Source organism: Mobula hypostoma, chromosome 9, assembly GCF_963921235.1.
Source record: "Mobula hypostoma chromosome 9, sMobHyp1.1, whole genome shotgun sequence".
Taxonomy (NCBI): domain Eukaryota; kingdom Metazoa; phylum Chordata; class Chondrichthyes; order Myliobatiformes; family Myliobatidae; genus Mobula; species Mobula hypostoma.
The window spans coordinates 6873028-6895474 of NC_086105.1; the positions used below are offsets into that span (position 1 = coordinate 6873028).

Consider the following 22447-nt stretch of genomic DNA (forward strand, 5'->3'; position numbering starts at 1 on the left):
AATATAGCTCCATTGTATCTTCAGCGACTCAGTCCATGGCTGCTCTTTGCTCTCTCCATTGTACTTGAGTATCTTATTTTTGTTTTATTCCCTGGATCTACACCATTAAATTGGTGGGATTTCAACATGTGATCAAGTTTTTTTGTAGTCTAATAATGCTATATACAGTATAGCACCATATCTGTAGGACACCATTGTCCTTCATGTGCTCTATGTTAGGGTATATAACAAATATTAAATTCAACAGCAGCTATTCTTCAGATTTGAATGTGGATTGCAAATGGAATTTAAAATGCAGCCCTGAACAATAGTTTGACTGAAGCTGTGGACTGGAGTTGATATAAAACCAGACAATGCCAATTAACATTCATTTTGGGTGTCTGGAATGTGGCTGTAAAGGAGGAGATGTGAAACTATATGTAATTCAAAGGAAGCCTTGTCGATACATTGTAACTATAGAATTGTCCTGCTGTTACCGTTGATCTTTAGCATATAAAACTATCTTGTAATATTGGGTCAAGAGACCTTTTCCTCCAAGAGTGTCTCATTTTGCTGAATAAAACACTTCTGTATCCATTAGCTTCAGTGTCTTTCCCGTGACTTTATTCACGTTACAACAGTCTACAATCTCCTGGCCCACTCCTTGACAGAGGGGGTTGACAGATAACCAGCTACCAAACTATAATACCCAGTAACTTCCACCTATTTCATTCCCCTCGTTGTTCAAGTCAAGTCAAATCACTTTTTATTGTCATTTCAACCATAACTGCTGGTACAGAACATAGTAAAAATGAGACAACGTTTTCCAGGACCATGGTGCTACATGAAACAATACAAAAACTACACTGAACTACGTAAGAAAAAACACAAAAACTACACTAGACTATAGACCTATCCAGGACTGCATAAAGTGTACAAAACAGTGCAGACATCACAATAAATAATAAACAAGACAGTAGGCACAGTAGAGGGTACAGCAGGTTGGTGTCAGTCCAGGCTCTGGGTATTGAGGAGTCTGATGGCTTGGGGGAAGAAACTGTTACATAGTCTGATTGTGAGAGCCCAAATGCTTTGGTGCCTTTTTCAGACGGCAGGAGGGAGAAGAGTTTGTATGAGGGGTGCGTGGGGTCCTTCATAATGCTGTTTGCTTTACAGATGCAGCGTGTGGTGTAAATGTCTGTAATGGCGGGAAGAGAGACCCCGATGATCTTCTCAGTTGATCTCACTATCCGCTGCAGGGTCTTGCGATCCGAGACGGTACAATTTCCGAACCAGGCCATGATGCAGCTGCTCAGGATGCTCTCAATACAACCTCTGTAGAATGTGGTGAGGATGGGGGGTGGGAAGTGAAATTTGCTCAGCCTTCGCAGAAAGTGGAGACACTGCTAGGTTTTCTTTGCTATGGAGCTGGTGTTGAGGGAGCAGGTGAGATTCTCTGCCAGGTGAACACCAGGAAATTTGGTGCTCTTAATGATCTCTACAGAGGAGTCATTGATGTTCAGTAGAGAGTGGTCATTCCATGTCCTCCTGAAGTCAACAACCATCTCTTTTGTTTTGTTCACATTCAGAGACAGGTTGTTGGCTCTGCACCAGTCTGTTAGCTGCTGCACCTCCTCTCTGTATGCTGACTCATCATTCTTGCTGATGAGACCCACCACGGTCGGTTCATTGGCGAACTTGATGATATGGTTCAAGCTGTGTGTTGCAGCACAGTCGTGGGTCAGCACAGTGAACAGCAGTGGACTGAGCACACAGCCCTGGGGGGCCCCTGTGCTCAGTGTGATGGTGTTGGAGATGCTGTTTCCAATCTGGACTGACTGAGGTCTCCCAGTCAGGAAGTCTAGGATCTAGTTGCAGAGGGAGGTGTTCAGGCCCAGTAGGCTCAGCTTTCCAATCAGTTTCTGAGGAATGATTGTGTTGAATGCTGAAATGAAGTCTATGAACAGCATTCAAACGTACGTGTTTTTTTTGTCCAGATGGAGGGTGATGGCAATGGCATTGTCTGTTGAATGGTTGGGACGGTACGCAAACTGCAGGGGGTCCAGTGAGGGGGGCAGCAGGGTCTTAATGTGCCTCATGACAAGCCTCTCGAAACACTTTATGACGATGGATGTGAGTGCAACGGGACGGTAATCATTGAGGCAGGACACTGAAGACTTCTTCAGTACGGGGACGATGGTGGCAGCCTTGAATCACGTAGGAACGACGGCGCTGCTCAGGGAGATATTGAAGATGTCAGTGAGAATATCTGCTAGCTGGTCTGCACATCCTCTAAGCACTCTGCCAGGAATATTGTCTGGCCCAGCAGCCTTCCGTTTATGGAAATGTTGGACTCCAGGAAAAAAAAACTTGGTGGAAGTGTTGAGTGACTGAGCAATAAAGGAATTAATATACATATTCTACATTTTACACATTACACATCCGAATACAAATCAGGATGTGTATTTGAATAGACCTGGACTGATTAGGGATAGTCAGTATGGCTTTGTCTGTGGTAGGTCATGTCTAACCAATCTTACAGACTTTTTTTAAGGAAGTTATCGGGAAAGTTGATGTTGTCTACACAGACTTCAGCAAGGCACTTGACAAGGTCCTACATGGGTGGCTGCTTGGCAGAAAGGTTTAGTTGCTTTGCATTCAAGCTGAGGTAGTAAATTGGATTAGACATTGGCTCTGTGGGAGAAACCAGGGAGTGGTAGTAGATGGTTCCCTCACTGTCTAGAGGCCTGTGACTAGTGGAGTGCTGTAGGGATCAATATCCGGTGTTGCTTGTCATTCGTATCAATGATCTGGATGATAATGTGATTCAGAAAACTTGCAGTTGACACCAAGATTGGGGGTGTAGTGGATAGCAAGGAAGACTGTCAGAGCTTGCAGTGGGATCTGGACAAGCTGGGAAAATGGGCTGAAAAATGGCAGATGGAATTTAATGCAGACGAGTGCAAGGTGTTGCACTTTGGTAGGGCCAGCCAGGATAGGTCTGCACTGAGGAGTGCAGTGGAACAAGGGGATAAGGGAATACAGGCCCATAATTCATTGAAAATGGCATTAAGGTAGATGGGGTCATAAAAGCTTTTGGCAGATTGGTGGTTCATAAAACAAAGTACTGAGTACAGGAGATGGGATGTTATGTTGAAGTTGTATAAAATGTCGGTGCGGCCTGATTTGGAGTATTGTGTGCAGTTTTGGTCACCTACCTATGGGAAAGATGTAAATAAGATGAGAGTACAGAGAAAATTTAGAAGGATGTTGCAGGGTCTGGAGGACTTTAGTTATAAGGGAAGATGAAACAGATTAGGACTTTATTCCATGTGTTACGTACCCCATAACTGGGTTGCCAAACCAGCAGAAATGGATCACTCAGTTGGAGTCTGGAGTACTAGAACTAAGAAAGTTTTATTAAAGAAACAAGCAACACAGTAATCGAAAGGATAATAAATGCAACAGTTCAGCAATGATAAACACACATGTGCACAGAATTAAGATAACAGCATCAATCAAGCTCTATCGTTGTCTAGGGGTAAATGACCAAATTTCAAAGTGACTCAAAGTTCAGTCCAGTTTAGTAGTTCAGTTCGCAGTAATCGTTGCCATGGCGATGGACAACATGGGGGGAGAGAGAGAGAGAACAGGAACAACTGATCATTCAGACACGGCTTCACTCACAGACCGACGATATGGCTCACAAGCAGCTTTTTGGGCAGGTCCTTGGTGATGTCACCTGAGGTCACCGACTGTGACCCCTCCTCCAGATGCGGTCGATCGTCTGCAGTGAACCCGGCACCCAGGCAAGGGCGGACACACACCGGGTTCCCACTGATCGTACCTTTCCACCCTGGCCGTTGTCTGGTACTTCCCACCGACTCGTGAGAGGCGTACCGCTTCCAGGGTCTCGTTACCTCGGGTGGCGTGTGTGTCCTGCCTTAGCGAACCTGCCCCTTTTTATCCCCCTGCTGGGGTATCGCCTGTCCATCACTTCAAACAGTTCAGGGTTCAAAGGGGGAGGCCGCTCCAGACAGCTCTCTACACATCTCCAGGTGCTGTTTCATTGTGTCCCTTATCTCTCTCTTGAAGACAGGTGGCAGACCAACTGCTGATCACACAAGACAGCTAACATCTTATCTATGTGTATTCGTCACACATGGAATGTAGAAGATTGAGGTGAGATTTGATAGAAATGTAATCTGAGGGATATAGACACGGTAAATACAAGCAGTTTTTTTTCCCATTGAAGTTGGGTGGGTCTACAACTACAGGTTAAGGGTGAAAGTGAAAAATTTCATGGGAACATAATGGGAAACTTCTTCACTCAGAGGATCATGAGAGTGTGCCAGTGCAAGTGGAGCACACAAGCTCTATTTCAATGTTTAAGACGGGTTTGGATAGGTGTATGGAGGGCTATAATCTGGATGCAGGTCGATGGGACTAGGCAGTTTAAAATGGTTTAGCACAGACTGGATGGACCAAAGGGCCTGTTTCTGTGTTGTAACTTTTCTATGACTAACCTGCCATTAGGCAGGTACAAAGTCTATTAATTAGTTGGTAAGGCTTATACTTCAAAAACATGTAATTTTATTGCATTGTCAATGAAATATGCTCAATTATCGGTTGAGTCTAAGCTTCTGTGATGGATTTACTGATCTTATTGTGAGGCACTAAACTTACAGCCAAAGGAAAAGTTTAGGTACTTCTGTCTTCCACTGGAAACCAAACTTTCCTTTCTACCTGCTCTTCGCTTTGATTCTTAATCTGCCTCCAATATTAGAAACATAGAAAACTTACAGCACAATACAGGCCCTTCAGCCCACAAAGCTGTGCCGAACATGCCGAACTACCTAGGCTTACCCATAACCCTCTATTTTTCTAAGTTCCATGTACCTATCCAGGAGTCTCTTAAAAGCCCCTATCGTATCCCCCTCCACCGCCGCCACCAGCAGCCCATTCCACACACTCACCACTCTCTGCATTCTTTTTAAAACGACAACAACTTACTCCTGACATCTCCTCTGTACCTACTTCCTTTTTCTTTCTTTCTTTTTCAATCTTTTTATTAGTTTCATAATGATAAACATACCATAGTATTAATACAAAGATGTTGGGATTACATTGTTATGATTAACATAGTTAAATATAAACCCAGTTGACACATGGGTATTAAACCTCCCAATCATACAGGATACAAATGTAATATACAAAAAAAGAAAAAAAATCATGAAAAAGGGAAAAAAATATACCCCAAAAGAAAAACTAACCTAAACAGTGTTAATCAACTAAACTAGGGGAAAAAAAAGACTTGGGCTTCAAAAAAAAGGAACCATTAGTGTCGTCGACTCCGCTCCTCTCAACGTACATTAGAACGGAATAGAATAAGTTTGGAAAGCTCAAATTACATCATATGAAAATGTTGAATAAATGGCCTCCAAGTCTTTTCGAATTTAATAGAGGGATCAAAAATAACACTTCTAATTTTTTCTAAGTTTATACACAACATATTTTGAGAGAACCAATGAAATGTGGTGGGAGGATTAATCTCTTTCCAATTCAGCAAAATGGATCTTCTAGCCATTAATGTAAGGAATATAATCACCCGACGAACTGAAGTGGTTAAATGACTTGATTCTATCATTAGTAACCGAAAAATTGCAGTAACAGGGTGAGGTTGTAAATCAATATTCAGAACAGTTGATATAACATCAAAAATATCTTTCCAATATTTTTTTCAAAGGACATAACCAAAACATATGAGTTAAAGAAGCTATCTCAAAGTGACATCTATCACATACAGGATTTATATGAGAATAATAACGAGCTAATTTATCCTTAGACATATGAGCCCTTTGCACTATTTTAAACTGCTTAGCACAGAGGATGAGTTAACTAATTGAAGAATTTTTTTCCCATTTTTCAAATGGTAACGTAATCTTAAGTTCCCTTTCCCAATCAGTCTTAACTTTATTAGATACGCCTGGACGTATTTTCATAATTATATTATAAATAATTGCTATTACACCTTTCTGAAAAGGATTTAGATCTAAAAATTTTTTTCCAGCATATCCGTTGAATATAAACTCGGAAAGGTAGGAAAAACAGTATTTAAAAAGTTTCTAATCTGTAAATATCTAAGAAAAAAAATGGGATCTAGGCAAGTTATATTTATTAGATAATTGTTCAAAGGATTATCCAAAAATAGATCACAAAATCGTACTATACCTTGGGTTTTCCAAGCCAGATATGCTTGATCCATAATAGAGGATTGAAAGAAGAAATTATATATAATAGGACTTGCTAAAATAAATTGATTCAACCCGAAAAATTTTCAAAATTGAAACCATATACGTAAAGTATGTTTTAATATTGGGTTATCCATTTGTTTATACAATTTAGAAAGAGTAAAGGGAAGCGAAGTCCCTAAAATAGAACCCAGTGAAAACCCTTGTGAAGAATTACATTCAAGATTAACCCAATGTGGACTTGAAGTTACGCCCAAGTCCCATAACCAAAATTTTAAATATCGAATATTAATTGCCCAATAGTAAAATCAAAAATTCGGCAAAGCTAAACCCCCCTCCTTTCTGGATTTCTGTAAATGTTTCTGTACCTGCTTCCAAGCACCTTAAAACTATGCCCTCTCGTGCTAGCCATTTCAGCCCTGAGAAAAGCCGCTGACTATCCACATGATCAATGCCTCTCATTGTCTTGTACACCTCTATCAGGTCACCTCTCATCCTCCGTCACTCCAAGGAGAAAAGGCAGAGTTTACTCAACCTATTCTCATAGGACATGCTCCCCAATCCAGACAACATTCTTGTAAATCTCTTCTGCACCCGTTCTACGGTTTCCATGTCCTTCCTGTAGTGAAGCAACCAGAATTGAGCACACTGTAGTGAGGCGACCAGAATTGAGCACAGTGTACTTATCCTTTTGTAGTTTTAAATAACTTGTCTTCCTTTAAGTTGAAAATTTTTTAAAAAACTAGAATCTAAGATCTGAACAAGCTGATGAAGTCTTTGACGTGAAATATTAACTCTGTTTCTTTTTCCATAAATACTGCCAAACCTCCTTCACCAATTTCTGACAAGAAAAAGTTTTTCCTCATATTAACTGGAAAAGATGGTTGAAGATTTAAAGTAAATGAACACTCTCCCATGAGATAGATAGAAAGGAAATGAGAGAGCTTGAAGTGAGAAGCTTTATCAGCCAACTAACAACCACTCCTGGTGGTTGCAATGAATGGTGCAAAATCTAGTCCCTGCAGGCTTGCATAGCAGAAGTGGTAGGCACAAAGGAGAGCGCGTAATTTTTTTTTAATTTATAAGAACTCGAACTGAATTCCTCCACAGCAACTGATGTAGTAATCATAACACTGAAGAAAGGAATCATTGAGTAATAAGCACAGAAAAAGGCCTTTTGGCCCACCCAGTACATGCCGACCTGATCTTCTGTCTAGTCCCATCAACCTGGACCCAGACCATACCCCTACAAATCCCTCATATCCATGTATCTATCTTTTCTGATGTAAAAGTATTACAGTTGTGTAAAGGTAGCCACACATAACTAAAATGCTTTGATACGAGTGAATAGCTATAAGAAGCATAGATTGAATTTTTAAAGTGGCACAATTCTGCCAGGATATATCCCAGCTGCATTCCACTCGGAAAACTATATGAATAAGCTATAGTTAGTAGAAATTGACATGCATTTTGGGAAACCATGATTTCATGAAATTTTCAACTTGAGTACATTATTAACACAGAAAATGAAATCAGGCAGGACAAACCCAAGTTGAAAGAAATCAGAACAATATAAAAACAAAACTTTAAATAAAAGAAATGCCACAGTGTCTCTACCTGAGATTTAAGTTTATTAGGCCATATATTTTTGTGGCAATTAATCTAACATGCATCTCCACTGCCCAGCATTTTGCCTATGTTACAAAACTGCAGGTTTCGTTTACTGTGGACTGTTGCTTTAAGTGCCTAAGTGATGCGGGACTCCGTGGTTTGTGCAGATTAAACACAGACAAAGAGAGAGAGACTGGGGAAGCCAGTAGCTTCAGCTTTTTGCAGCTGAGACTTGGAACTCTCCTATGCCCACAAGGGTGGGTTAAACATTGGCACACAGTGCACAAAGAATGTGTGATTGTCACTTCGTGTGATCCATAGGAGTGGATTTTGGGGATATCTTGTGGACCACTTGTGTAGCCCTTGCAGGTATGCTGTGTGGTAAACACTGGAAGACGATATTCCTGTGACAGGTCACTTTCGGTGATAATTCGTATGTGGATTTGGAACAACATGACAGACAAGATCTACGGCGACTGTTACCTCGTTTTACCAGCGTGGAACCTGTGGAATACTTCGTATTTACCTCTCTCTCTCCATTACAACGTGGATTACAAATATCTCTTTCCTATCATTTATCTCGTGGATTACTGAACTTTCCTACTTTACCACCTCAAGGCTCTAAGCCTTGTTCCCCCAAACTCAATAGTTTGGGAATTACATTTACACACATATATACACATAATATTGTTAACTTTTGTTTATCTTGGTTGAGTTACTATATTATAAGTAGATACTAATAAAGATAGTGGTTTTGACATTAAAACCTGACTCAGTGTGAAATCTCTTGCTGCTGATTTGTTTCTAAAATGTTACAGTTCGTAACACCTAAAGCAGGGGAAAAAAAATATTGTAGGTGGTAGAATCTGAAACTTAAAACATTTATGGAAAGAAAGACCAGTCAATGTTTCAGATCACTGACCCTTCACTCAATCCTTGAACAACTGGGTAATGGAAATGCATTCATCAGGATGCTCTTCATTGACTACAGCTCAGCATTCAAAACCTCAAAACTAATCTCATTCCCTTAAAAGTAATCAATAACCTTCAAGACCTGAGGCTCAAAACCTCATTGGACAACTGGATCTTTGATTTCCCTACTTGCAGAACCCAGTCACTTCAGATTGGCAACAATATCCCCTTCACAATCTCCATCAGTACAGGTACACCACAAGGCTGTGTGCTTAGCCCCCTGCTCTCCTCACTTTATACTTGTGACTATGTGGCTAAGCACAGCTCCAATGCCATAATTAAGTTTGCTGACGATACCACTGTTGTTGACTGAATAAAAGGTGGTGAAAAATCAACATATTTGAGGGACACTGAAAAATCTGGCTGAGTGGTGCCACAACAATAACCTCTCACTCAGTGTCAGCAAGACCAGGAAGCTGATTATTGACTTCAGGTGGAGGAAGCCACAGGTCAATGAGCCAGTCCTCAACAGGGGGGTCAGAGGAGGAGAGGGGCAGCAACTTTAAATTCTTTGGTGTTATCACTTCAGAGGACCTGTCCTGGGCTCTGCACACAAGTGCAATTGCAAAGAAAGAATAGTAGGGCCTCTCTTAAAAGTTTGCAAAAATTCAGAATGTCATCTAAAACTTTGACAAACTTTTATAGATGTATGGTGGAGAGTAGTTTGACTGGTTGAATCATGGCCTGATATGAAAACACCAATGCCCTTGAATGAAAAAGCCCACAAAAAGTAGTGGATACAGCACAGTCCTTCATGGATAATGCCCTCCTCCCACCCCCCAGTGAGCACATCTATACAAAGTGCTGTCACAGGAAAGCAGTATCCATCATCAAGGATCCCCACCATTCAGCCCACGTTCTCTTCTCACTGCTGGCATCAGAAAGGAGGTACAGGAGTCTCAGGATTCACACCACCAGGTTCAGCAACAGTTATTATCCCTCAACAATCAGGCTCTTGACCCCAGGTTGGGAACCCCTGCCCTAACTGTATTCAAGGTGATGATGGTGATGGTCAAGCAGTATCCATAAATAGTACTCCTGCAGTACTAATTGGAGGCAGACTGAGGGAATTGCGATATATACAATACTAATGTGGTCAGGAGAAAAACTTGAATGTACCAATGTTCTTGTGGACCAGCTGTCTCCTCCTGTCTTGGTGTTACAGTTTGCCAGTTTGGAAGATCCTGTCATTAAACTATGTGGTAGTTATCAAGCAATTTCCAGGTCAGACAACTGAGTTTACTCATAAATGTAAACTTAAAAAGGTTGCCGGACCAATAATCACACCACACAGTTATTACTTTAACCTCTTCACCAGTTTATTGTGCTCAGTTCAGCTGGTGAGAAAGACTCGGAACCAGTTATCAAAGAGAGACAAAGACTCACTCTCTCTCAGGCTCAGACGAGCTTTCTGATTTTAGAACAGACATGCTACAATATATAGAATGAGCAGACAAAGAACACTCAGTTACAAAAGTCAATTACAGCGAAACACAATTATTTTGATAAGCGAGTCCACTAAATCACTGGTTTTAATTACAGACAAATTCTTGCCTTATCAGTAAAACTTGAACAGACAAAGGTGGGAACATAGATCAATATGTGAACTCATAAGACATGATGTATGCAGCATGTGTGAATACAACCCACAGATCGTTCTCAAAGGGACAGCTGTGAGTTGTTAAAAAAACACTGAAGGCAGTTTTTTCAGTCCAGAACAGTCTCTCCAACTTTTCACAGAAGAGAGCAAACACAAGCTGGCACCTAATTTTAACCCGCTATTTACCACAATCAGAGAATCATTTCTTACTTCCCCAACATCCTTAAACTCCATCAAACACCCTTAAACTTCATCATTCCCTCTTTTTTTATCATTCCATGATAACCTTTCAGACGAGATTGTTGCTTCTACAACGTGATATAATACATGGCCATAAGCACCATAGGATACAGATAATAATCAAAATTAATACAATCAGACTTCTGACATGCATAAACACCACTATCAATCAACACATTTTCCTTAATCCAAGAGAGTCCTTCTACTCTGTTCCTTCAGTAACACTTTTGCAGTCTGTTCGATGTATCCTCTGAGAGTACCCCTCCACAAATGCACTGGGTGGCTTATGGTATACAGGGGCCAATGTTCCAATATGGCAGATTAATTTGTCAAGGAGCATTGGTTCAATAAGATCAGTTTCTTCTGAAATTAGAGGTTTATCTGCCAATACAACTTCTTTTGCTACCACTGGATCTGTAGAACGTAGATGCCTGTATATATAGCCACAGTCTTTCAAGTCAAGATTGTCAGAATCCTGTGTCACCAAGCTTAGAACTTGCTGCACCAGCTCTTGTGTCTCAGTCGCTTTTTCTCTAATAGTTTCACAATAGCAGTCAAAAGTTGTAGTTGAAAACCTTCGTTTTGTGCTCAAGAATCTCAGAACTTTTCTGTACAATGAGGTTGATGTTCTGGAGGGCAACATCAGCGTTACCAGTGGGGGAACCAATATCTTCAACAAAGTGCCATAGTAATACAAGTCCTTTGAAAGCGTTTCCATGAATTTCATTAGAACCTTTACAGCCAACAGGACAACAACTGAGTTGGTGTGAGATAAATGTGGCATCACAAGCTCACAGATGCTTTGAACTTCTCGGTCATCCCTTGGGCTATAATTGGCCAAACAATTAAGAATAAGCAACACACATAAAAGTTGCTGGTGAACGCAGCAGGCCAGGCAGCATCTCTAGGAAGAGGTGCAGTCGACGTTTCAGGCTGAGTATCTGGCTCCATTCAGTGCATTCATTTAAGGCTGTTAAAAGCTTGTTGATTGTCCGAAAATTGAGGTCTAACAAGTTGCTGTTTGGATGAGGTTCTGCGATCTCTGACAGAGCAGCCACAGCATTTGCAATAACCATTAGATTAGAGTCAGATATCAGATCCTTTGAGTGTCCAGAAATTCCTGATCTTCCACCAGCTGTGCATTGATGTCATGTAGCGTGGCTTTACAAACAGCAGCAGTTTTTCATACACAAGGGTCTTCATCCTTTAGACATATTCCACAGGGGCTCACACAAATACTCAGTAATTGTATGCACACGGATACAGCCAGTTGTTCTCACGGCTAGCACTCTGATAAATGGATAAGGATCTTCACAGTCCTTAACAAAAGTGTTGATGCCATATCCGGTTGGCTCTTTGCATAGTTCATTACATAGAGGTACACCAGCTTCTTCAACTCCAACTTGTCTGTCTGCATATAGTTTATGACATCAGGAAAGAGGGCACTGACATCTTTGCCACCAGTAATTGATGTAATCACTTTTTTCACTGCTTCTTTCTTTTTCTCCTGCTTGTCACTATTGAATTCTGCTTTGACTTCGAAGATTTCTCCTTTCTTGGTTGTTGTGAAATATTTAGAATCAGTCATGGCAGTGTGGTCTTCTCCACCGAAGTCCGAGTTTCCGAAGTCCGAGTTTCCCTGGATCTCAATTCTTGATCAGGACAAAATCTCCAGCCTCACTCGTGGGGTAGTCGCCTTTAGGCTGGGTTTTGTCTTCCCGATAGGCCTGTCGTACCTGTAAATGCAAGCTTTAGAAAGCTTTAGTTAATTTGCATAAAATATTTTCCCTCCCTTAAGGTATGCATATCAAATGTTGCAGGTAAGTTCTCAGGGAGGAGCGGCAAACAAGGTCGGGGTCCCATGGGGGTCTTCATAGGCTTCCCGTAGATAATTTCTGCAGGTGATAGCCCCATCTTACTTGATGGCATGATTCTCATATGGAGTAGAGCTAAGGGTAAAACCTCCAACCAGGTCAATCCAGTTTCTTGTGTAAATTTGGCCAACTTATCTTTCAAGGTACCATTGGCTCGTTCCACTATGTCGGCTGCTTTCAGATGATGGGTGCAGTGGAACTATTGTTTTATAGCCAACTCCTTGCAAATTTCCTCATTTATTTTGGGAACCAGATGCGGTCTATTGTCCGAGCTTATCATTTCTGGAAAACCATAGCAAGGAATTATTTCTTTTAGCAATATTTTCACAACAGTCACAGTGGTATTATTAGTTGTAGGAACAGCTTCAATTCATCTGCTAAATACATCTACTATCACTAAGCAATATTTATAACAATATAATCTAGGTAATTCTATAAAATCAAGTTGTAAACAAGAAACGGTCCACCCGGAAAGGGGGTAGTTCCAGAAACACAAGGCATCCTGTTTCCAGCATTCGTTTTTTTTTACAAATTAAACATGCTGTGGCTCGCTTTCTGGAAATCAGAAAGGTTGTAATAATGTATTAACCATTCCCTCCTTTCCCAAGTGTGTACGATTATTTACATAATCTTTCAAAATAAGTAAAAACACAGAGGGAACATAGACCTGTCCTGCAGGTGTCACCTATAAATTGGTCTGAGGTTCAGGGTGGCAACCCATTTGGAACCATAGTCTGCGCTCTCCTTCAGGGGCGTCCCCCTTTGAACATATGCATTTCCCCCATATCTGGCATACCCGTCCTTAGATTTTGTGTAATAGGAGCTTACTAGGTTCCCGAGAAGACTAAATGTGTGGGGTCCAAGGCTGTCCGTTTTGCTGCTGCACCAGCTGAGCATTACCCTTAAATATCTCATCAGATTCCCCAGTATGGGCTGCACATCTAATAATAGCCAAAACTCAAGGTAGCTGTAGAGCAGTGAGTAAGTTGTTTACAAAGGTAGCATTACTAATAGGGGGGAGGGGGCAGAGGAAGTCGGGAATCCCTAACGTTCCATAGTCAGGTCATAACGGGCATAATGTAAAAGTCCGCACTTTAATCTGTTTGAAATTTCTTTTCCACAGGCTTTTTCATTTTAAAATTCGAAACATTAATCAAAGAGGATTCCAGCTTAGGCTTGTATTTTTGGCTCCTCCACTGAAGCTCTCATTCCGGCCCTTTTTATTTTGTTCCAAATAGTTGTGGACTCCCTCTTCAAAGTCGTCTTCATTTATGACTTTGCTTTTTTTTTAAAGGTCTTCTACAAAGAATTGGTTCTCTGGCGGATTTCTTCAAAATCAGAACTGAGTATGCTGTTAGACTAGTCTGGTGCTAGGATACAGGCATGAGTCAGAGCAAGTAGCTCAGCTTTCTGGGCGGAGACAGCTGCTGCAAAGGAGACTTGCTCAATTACTTCTCTGTCGTCACTTATCGCATATAGCCAGAACATCGTTTACCTGCTCGATCCACAAAAGAGCTTCCATCCTCATAAAAGTGTTGCCTCGGGCTTGAGGGGGTATCGCGGAATGGATGGGACAGTCTGTCCTTCTTTCACGGTGATCCGGACAGGGGGGGTTTGGGTGGTGCAGTTGGTGCGACCGACTTCCTGGCCTAAAATTGCCCAGAGATGGGTTACCACGTCTTGGGTTCGGTCAATATTAAAAGAGTGTCTTACCAGATGTCCCGTTTTTACCTTTGACTCCTTCCAGTATCGGAGCTGGCCCGCGGTCAAGTCTTGCCAGTCTCTCTCGGTGCTGTAGGTTTGTTTCGTCAGGGTGTAGGCGAGGAACCCTAGGCTCTTTGGCTTCAACCCAGGGTAAACCCTAACGGTGGTATGGAAAACCACCAGTCCTGTCTGTCGCCAAAGGGAATCCGGAACTTCAGCCAGTAATGCACTGCCCTCTTTTCATTTAACATCACCAAACACCGCCACTGGGAACTTCTGTCCCTCGAGGGGTGCATAATATTGGCTTTCCTCAGTGGCGCACCCCGTAGGGTCATAGCACAGGGTCACCTGGGGGGTCGACCACTAGCAGTGGGAGCTCAAACGAAAAGGGAGTCCAAATTAAGTGCCCACCACTGAGAGGTCGGTAACCGATGAAGCTGTAAGTTGTTCACTAGTCCCACGGTGATACCCTTGTCTGTGCTTTGAATCTCGACTTCCAACAGAGAGAGCAAATATCACTCTGCTAGATTACACCCCATACTGGTGATGGCTGTAAATGAAGCCCCACACTGGGTCCCCCTGGAATGCCACGTGTGTTCCGTGCTTCGGTTCCCATTTCTGATACCAGATATAGCCCGCTCGCGTCCTCCTTCCCGCTGAAAATATTCAATTTAATATTAGTTCCCTTCTGGGTTGATCGGGATTCGAAAGACGGGTCCCAGTAATATGTCAAAGCTCGTCGCATTCGATTTCGGTCATTGCCAGGCCAATCCATATTATTAGTTTTAATCATGTTGGCTAACTTAATTGATAAGCATTGAAACAGTGAGGTATTAAACTGGGGGGGGGGGCGGATTCCCATTATTTAAAGGCTTGGTCTCCTGTGAAAGTGCCGTAGCAGGCCACAAATCGTTCCCGATTTCTTAAGCTTAGGGTTGTATTCAAGTATTTTAGTGATATTTACAGGTTGTTGGAGAGCCCTCTCCAAGGTTTGAATAATCTGGTCCGTCTGTTCATTCTCATTATGGATTCCCGCCTGTAACTCCTGATAGGTTTCGTTTCTTAATTCTGCCTTCCATTTCCGCCCCTCAGCAGCTGAGAGAATCATGCTGCCGAGACCGAATAAATCTTGCGGGGTCACATTATACACTTGTAGAGTACTGCGGACATACTGAGCAAACTGTGCTGGTTGTTCTTTTTTGTCTGGGGCCTGATTTATAACCATTATCAGTTTTTGAGGCTTCCAGGATGCATACACCGGAATTACTGAGGGCTGTCGCTCCTCGGCTGCTCGTGGACTGGCAGCATTCAGGTGGGTAATTATCTTTGTGGAGCCATTAACTCTGGGGTTTTATTGGATTCTTCCCTCTGTCTCGGAATAATCCTCGGTATTCCCTTCCTGGATCTCAGGGTATAGACAGCCTCCCATTCCCTGCCGCCGCTGTTTTACCCGAACGGCCACTGTATCTAAGTACTGGGAGGATTGGGGTTCGGGAGCTCTGGATGCACTTAGCCCCTGGTAAGGTGGGGGATACGGTGGGTGCCCAATCCTCATCGCGGTCACTGTCCTCAAATAGGGTCGGTATGCCAGGCATGGGTTCGGGATCCGGTATTGGCCATAGATCTCGCGCGCGCACTACCCATTTTAAAACTTCCTATCTGTCCATATCTGCCTTTGTCTCATTCTCTCTTTCTTATCCCTTCTACCCATTCGCACTCCGCCTTTAATGTTTCCCGACTCTTGGGATTTCCTTCTGACGTACATACCGCTACATCCCTTTATCACATGCATTGTTCCTCAACTGGCCAGTAAAGTACTATTCCATTTGGTATCAGCTTTATCTTTCTATTCTTTAATCAGTAATTTCCACTTTTTTACCGCAATCCTTTTTCCACATTAAATTTACTACTTGTTTACAAGAGGTTATGTCCCAAGTTCCCCCTAATGGCCACACGGCCGTTCCCAGTTTTTTTAGTCAGCGCTGCACTTAAAATCCGGAGATCCTTTTCCTCATCTAGCTTTTGTTCACACATAGACTGCAAGGGAGTTCCCTTGCCTGCTGTATCCAAAGTCTGTCCCATCCTGTGCTGATTATACAGCTTAATCGACCAGGCCAGAGACCCGTTGCCCAATTAATTAAGTCGACTCAATTGACCAGGCCAAGGACCTGTTGCCCAATTATACAAATAGACCGGGATCTTTTCTTGCCCGTTACCCAATTAGTTAAGTCAACTCAATTATACAGTTCAGTTGACCAGGTTCAGAGACCTGTTGCCGCAGACTTTAATACTTACAAAAAACAGCTGCTTACCTTATTCTCCTGGTCCGGGTGGTTCGCTGGATCCTGTCAAGGTTCAGGTTCCTCTGGGCGAGGGGCAGGAGCTTTTCGAATGAGTGGAAGGGCTGGTCAGAGGTAAAACACCTCGGGGCGCCCTACCGCCCGTTTACACTCACCCGGAATCCCCCGTCACTTATTCAGCCCGAAGGGACTTTCCCTATGTTGGGATCCGAGTCACGGCACCAAATGTAAACTTAAAAAGGTTGCCGGACCAATAATCATACCACACAATTATTACTTTAACCTTTTCACCAGTTATCTGACACACACACACACACACACACACACACAACCTCTACCTCTACCTCTGATTTTAGAACAGAAATGCTAAAATATATAGAATGAGCAGACAAAGAACACTCAGTTACAAAGGTCAGTTACAGCGAAACCCAATTACTTTGATAAGACTCCACTAAATCACTGGTTTTAATTACAGACAAATTCTTGCCTTATCAGTAAAACTTGAACAGACAAAGGTGGGAACATAGATCAATATGTGAACTCAAGACATGATGTATGCAGCATGTGTGAATACAACCCACAGATCGTTCGCAAAAGGACAGCTGTGAGTTGTTAAAAAAAACACTGAAGGCTGTTTTTTCAGTCAAGAACAGTCTCTCCAACTTTTCACAGAAGAGAGCAAACAACAAGCTGGCACCTAATTTTAACCTGCTATTTACCAGAATCAGAGAATCATTTCTTACTTCTGCAACACCCTTAAACTTCATCAGTTATGAAGCAATTTCCAGGTCAAACAATTGAGTTTACTCTAGAACTATCAGGAAAGACAGATGGACTGAGAAGTATCACACAAAAGTAAACAATCTATACATAATATTATAAATCATTGCTGTCTTATATGTCCTAAGACACTAATGATAAAAAATGCAACACTATGCTGGTCCCACACTAAGTTATTTCCTCTCTTTTTTTAGGCACTGAATTTTAATATACCATCTACAACTTTCAACATAAATATAGTAATATAGTTACCACAATACTACAGCAAACAAATTAATGAATAATAAAATACATTCCAGAAGATTGACATTTAGCATAAGGTGCATTTATGACACAATTTACAAAATAAACTGTATAATACTACTAGCGCTTCATAAATGATGAAACCTAGGTAGTGGCAGGGAGTTCAATAGTCTCACAGCCTGGGGGAAGAAGCTGTTTCCCATCCTTACAGTCTTTGTCCTAATGCTATGGTATGTCCTGCCTGATGGTAGGTATTAAAGAGATTGTGGGATGGATGGGACGGATCTTTGACAATGCAACAGGCCATATTATAAACACTTCTGATAAGTATCTCAGATGGGTGGAAGAGAGTCCTCAATGATCCTCTCAGCAGTCCTCACAATCCTTTGTAGGGTCCTGCAGTCAGATGCCTTGCAATTCCCATACCAGATGGTGATACAGCTGGTCAAATTCCAAATTCAAGTGCATGGACCCAATTCAAACAAATTCAAGCACTTATCTAACATGCTTCTGAGGCATTTGTCATTTTCAAAAACCAAGTAAGTGACACGTCTTGTATCTGAAGTGATTGGTTAATTTTACAAACAAGAGAAAATCTGCAGATGCTGGAAATCTGAGCAACACACACAAAATACTGGAGGAACTCAGCAGGACAGGCAGCATCTATGGGGGAAAAAAGTACAGTTGACATTTCAGGCTGAAACCCTTCGGCGGGACTCAGCCCAAAATGTTGACTGTACTTTTTTTCCACAGATGCTGCTTGGCCTACTGAGTTCCTCCAGCATTTTGTGTGTGTTGCTTGTGTACTTTGGGTTATCAGATCTTCAAACCTCTCTAATAATGCAAAGCAAGCTGTTAAGTATTCCCAGTAAAATAACTGTTAAACGTGCATACAAGGTAAACCCAACAGATTAAAGACATGGGCCAAATATTTCTTTTGCATATCTTATGAAACTGTACAATGCAACAGAAAAATTGGCTTAGCACTGAGTAGGGCTTCCTCAAATTGCAGTCATTCATAAACTTATAGGCACAGCCTTCCAAATACCTTCCTAGCAACCTCATGCCAACTATGCCTGACTATAGCCTTGGAGACTCCAAACAGGCTCACCCTTGCACAAAGAACATGTCTACTACAGACATTATTCTTCACTAGCCTGTCAAGGTCTCTGTGTCTCCTGGGACTCCTCACCTATCTGCATCCTTTTCCTTTATGGCAGCTTGCATTCATTTTTGTAGCAACACTCTCCTATAACTGATAAAGTATTGCTACTAAATATTTTGTTCTCTTTGTCCTTTAAGACCTAGCTGCAGGGATTGTACTTATGGGACGAAATGCCTGTAGATGCAAGAATTGGCAATATGCCAGCAGATAATTTCTTGCTAAAACTTATTATGCATATTGGTACATAGAGAAATGTTAATATTACTTAGTGAACCTCACAAGTGAAAGTTCTAATCTTTATACAATTTTTTAACTGTTAGGGTGATCCCAATGCAGTTTCAATAGCATTAATAAATAGTAAAACAATTTATCTCCCAATTTTTTTAATCATCAGTGCATCAACCCAGTACAGTTGCACAGTGATTAACACCGAGCTATTATAGCTCAGGGCATCGGAGTTTGGAGTTCAATTCTAACGCTGTCTATAAGGAGTTTGTACATTCCTCCTTGTGAACACGTGGGTCTCCTCCAGGTGCACTGGTTTTCTCTCACATACCAAAGGTGTACTGATTAGTAGATTAATTGGTCATTGCAAATCGTCCTATGATTAAGCTGGGTTTAAATAAGTGGTCTCCTAAGCAGCATGACTCAATGAGCCGGTAGGGCCTGTTCTGCACTATATTTCTAAATAAAATAAACCCAAAAGGATGGTGTATAGATTTGTTTGACCATTATTTTTAGAGGATTCAATTCCTACCACTTTCTTCCTTGAAAATATTGTATCATTCCCACTAACTTTCAGGAATTCATAGTGGTGAAAGATCAAAGTGTAGAAGAGCATTCAGGATGGCACTCGGCACCTCAAGCCTATCCATCATGAACACAAAGAAACCCAACGTAAATGACAGAAGAAGCAAGCTGCCTCTCAAACCATACACCTGCCCAGCCCATCAGGGATTTTCTGCCCTTCACACAGAAGAATCAGTAGTGCCTACACTGTTCTTAGCTGTCACCTCAGAATCAACAAAGTTAAAACACAACCAAATCATCCTTGATCCCCAAGAAATGCCTAGGAGGAAGACTTAATTTCCTAAAATATCCACAAGCACTGTGCCTTTGAAATCCAGGTTTCTTTTAGTCTTTTGTCATGTATCATTCCCTCATATAATATGCAACAATGACTGAACAATTATGACTCAAATCTATTAATGAAATTATGTTACCTTCATCATAGAATAATTTAGTCATCAGCATTAAGATAAAAAGCCCACCAGCTGTAAATCATTTCAGTTGCAGCAAAGTAGTTAAATATAAGCCTTGAGAAGTCCTGTTTATGTTCCAGTCAAGTCATAAGACCATAACCAGGCACATATCGTAACAGGGCACATGAAGACTTGAGGCAATGTGAAGATGAACCATTAAATGACATATTTCAAGAGTGGTGACAAAAAAATTTAGAGACCTTAACATTGCAATATTACTTTAAATTGAACTGCGAGAGTAAGGTAAAAGCACATAGATCCTAAACAGTAAACATAACTTTAAGAGAAATATCAATAATGTCTCCTTCATGCAAAGAATGGTCAATCCTTGGAAATGCTGATTATATTGAATGAATATACATCAAAGTTGCTGGTGAACGCAGCAGGCCAGGCAGCATCTGTAGGAAGAGGTGCAGTCGACATTTCAAGCCGAGACCCTTCGTCAGGACTAACTGAAGGAAGAGTGAGTAAGGGATTTGAAAGTTGGAGAGGAGATCCAAAATGATAGGAGAAGACAGGAGGGGGAGGGATAGAGCCAAGAGCTGGACAGGTGATAGGCAAAAGGGGATACGAGAGGATCATGGGACAGGAGGTCCGGGAAGAAAGACAAGGGGGGGGGGGCGACCCAGAGGATGGGCAAGAGGTATATTCAGAGGGACAGAGGGAGAAAAAGGAGAGTGAGAGAAAGAATGTGTGCATAAAAATGAGTAACAGATGGGGTACGAGGGGGAGGTGGGGCCTTAGCGGAAGTTAGAGAAGTCGATGTTCATGCCATCAGATTGGAGGCTACCCAGACGGAATATAAGGTGTTGTTCCTCCAACCTGAGTGTGGCTTCATCTTTACAGTAGAGGAGGCCGTGGATAGACATGTCAGAATGGGAATGGGATGTGGAATTAAAATGTGTGGCCACTGGGAGATCCTGCTTTCTCTGGCAGACAGAGCGTAGATGTTCAGCAAAGCGGTCTCCCAGTCTGCGTCGGGTCTCGCCAATATATAAAAGGCCACATCGGGAGCACCGGACGCAGTATATCACCCCAGTCGACTCACAGGTGAAGTGATGCCTCACCTGGAAGGACTGTTTGGGGCCCTGAATGGTGGTAAGGGAGGAAGTGTAAGGGCATGTGTAGCACTTGTTCCGCTTACACGGATAAGTGCCAGGAGGGAGATCAGTGGGGAGGGATGGGGGGGACGAATGGACAAGGGAGTTGTGTAGGGAGCGATCACTGCGGAATGCAGGGGGGGGAGGGAAAGATGTGCTTAGTGGTGGGATCCCGTTGGAGGTGGCGGAAGTTACGGAGAATAATACGTTGGACCCGGAAGCTGGTGGGGTGGTAGGTGAGGACCAGGGGAACCCTATTCCTAGTGGGGTGGTGGGAGGATGGAGTGAGAGCAGATGTACGTGAAATGGGGGAGATGCGTTTAAGAGCAGAGTTGATAGTGGAGGAAGGGAAGCCCCTTTCTTTAAAAAAGGAAGACATCTCTCTCGTCCCAGAATAAAAAGCCTCATCCTGAGAGCAGATGCGGTGGAGACGGAGGAATTGCGAGAAGGGGATGGCGTTTTTGCAAGAGACAGGGTGGGAAGAGGAATAGTCCAGATAGCTGTGAGAGTCAGTAGGCTTATAGTAGACATCAGTGGATAAGCTGTCTCCAGAGACAGAGACAGAAAGATCTAGAAAGGGGAGGGAGGTGTCGGAAATGGACCAGGTAAACTTGAGGGCGGGGTGAAAGTTGGAGGCAAAGTTAATAAAGTCAACGAGTTCTGCATGCGTGCAGGAAGCAGCGCCAATGCAGTCGTCGATGTAGCGAAGGAAAAGTGGGGGACAGATACCAGAATAGGCACGGAACATAGATTGTTCCACAAACCCAACAAAAAGGCAGGCATAGCTAGGACCCATATGGGTGCCCATAGCTACACCTTTAGTTTGGAGGAAGTGGGAGGAGCCAAAGGAGAAATTATTAAGAGTAAGGACTAATTCCTCTAGACGGAGCAGAGTGGTGGTAGAGGGGAACTGATTAGGTCTGGAATCCAAAAAGAAGCGTAGAGCTTTGAGACCTTCCTGATGGGGGATGGAAGTATATAAGGACTGGACATCCATGGTGAAAATAAAGCGGTGGGGGCCAGGGAACTTAAAATCATCGAAAAGTTTAAGAGTGTGAGAAGTGTCACGAACATAGGTCGGAAGGGATTGAACAAGGGGTGATAAAACAGTGTCGAGGTATGCAGAAATGAGTTCGGTGGGGCAGGAGCAAGCTGAGACAATAGGTCGGCCAGGACAGGCAGGTTTGTGGATCTTGGATAGGAGGTAGAAACGGGAAGTGCGAGGTGTGGGAACTATAAGGTTGGTAGCAGTGGATGGGAGATCCCCTGAGTGGATAAAGTCGGTGATGGAGTGGGAGACGATGGCCTGGTGCTCCTTAGTGGGGTCACGATCGAGGGGTAAATAAGAGGAGGTATCCGCGAGTTG

The 22447-nt window shown here is 42.5% G+C and overlaps 1 protein-coding gene across 3 annotated transcripts in view; it reads right to left on the minus strand.

Moving 5' to 3' along the window:
• The window catches only part of tmem117 (transmembrane protein 117), a 461344-nt gene that overhangs the window by 425879 nt on the left and 13018 nt on the right, over positions 1–22447 (minus strand). The window contains exon 1 of one of the 3 annotated variants that reach the window (XM_063057675.1): positions 16544–16845. The exons of the other annotated variants lie outside the window; for them this stretch is intronic. The gene's annotated coding sequence lies outside the window, so the exon portion shown is untranslated. Of the gene's footprint in view, positions 1–16543; positions 16846–22447 lie in introns of those variants that run through there. 3 annotated transcript variants of the gene reach the window in all.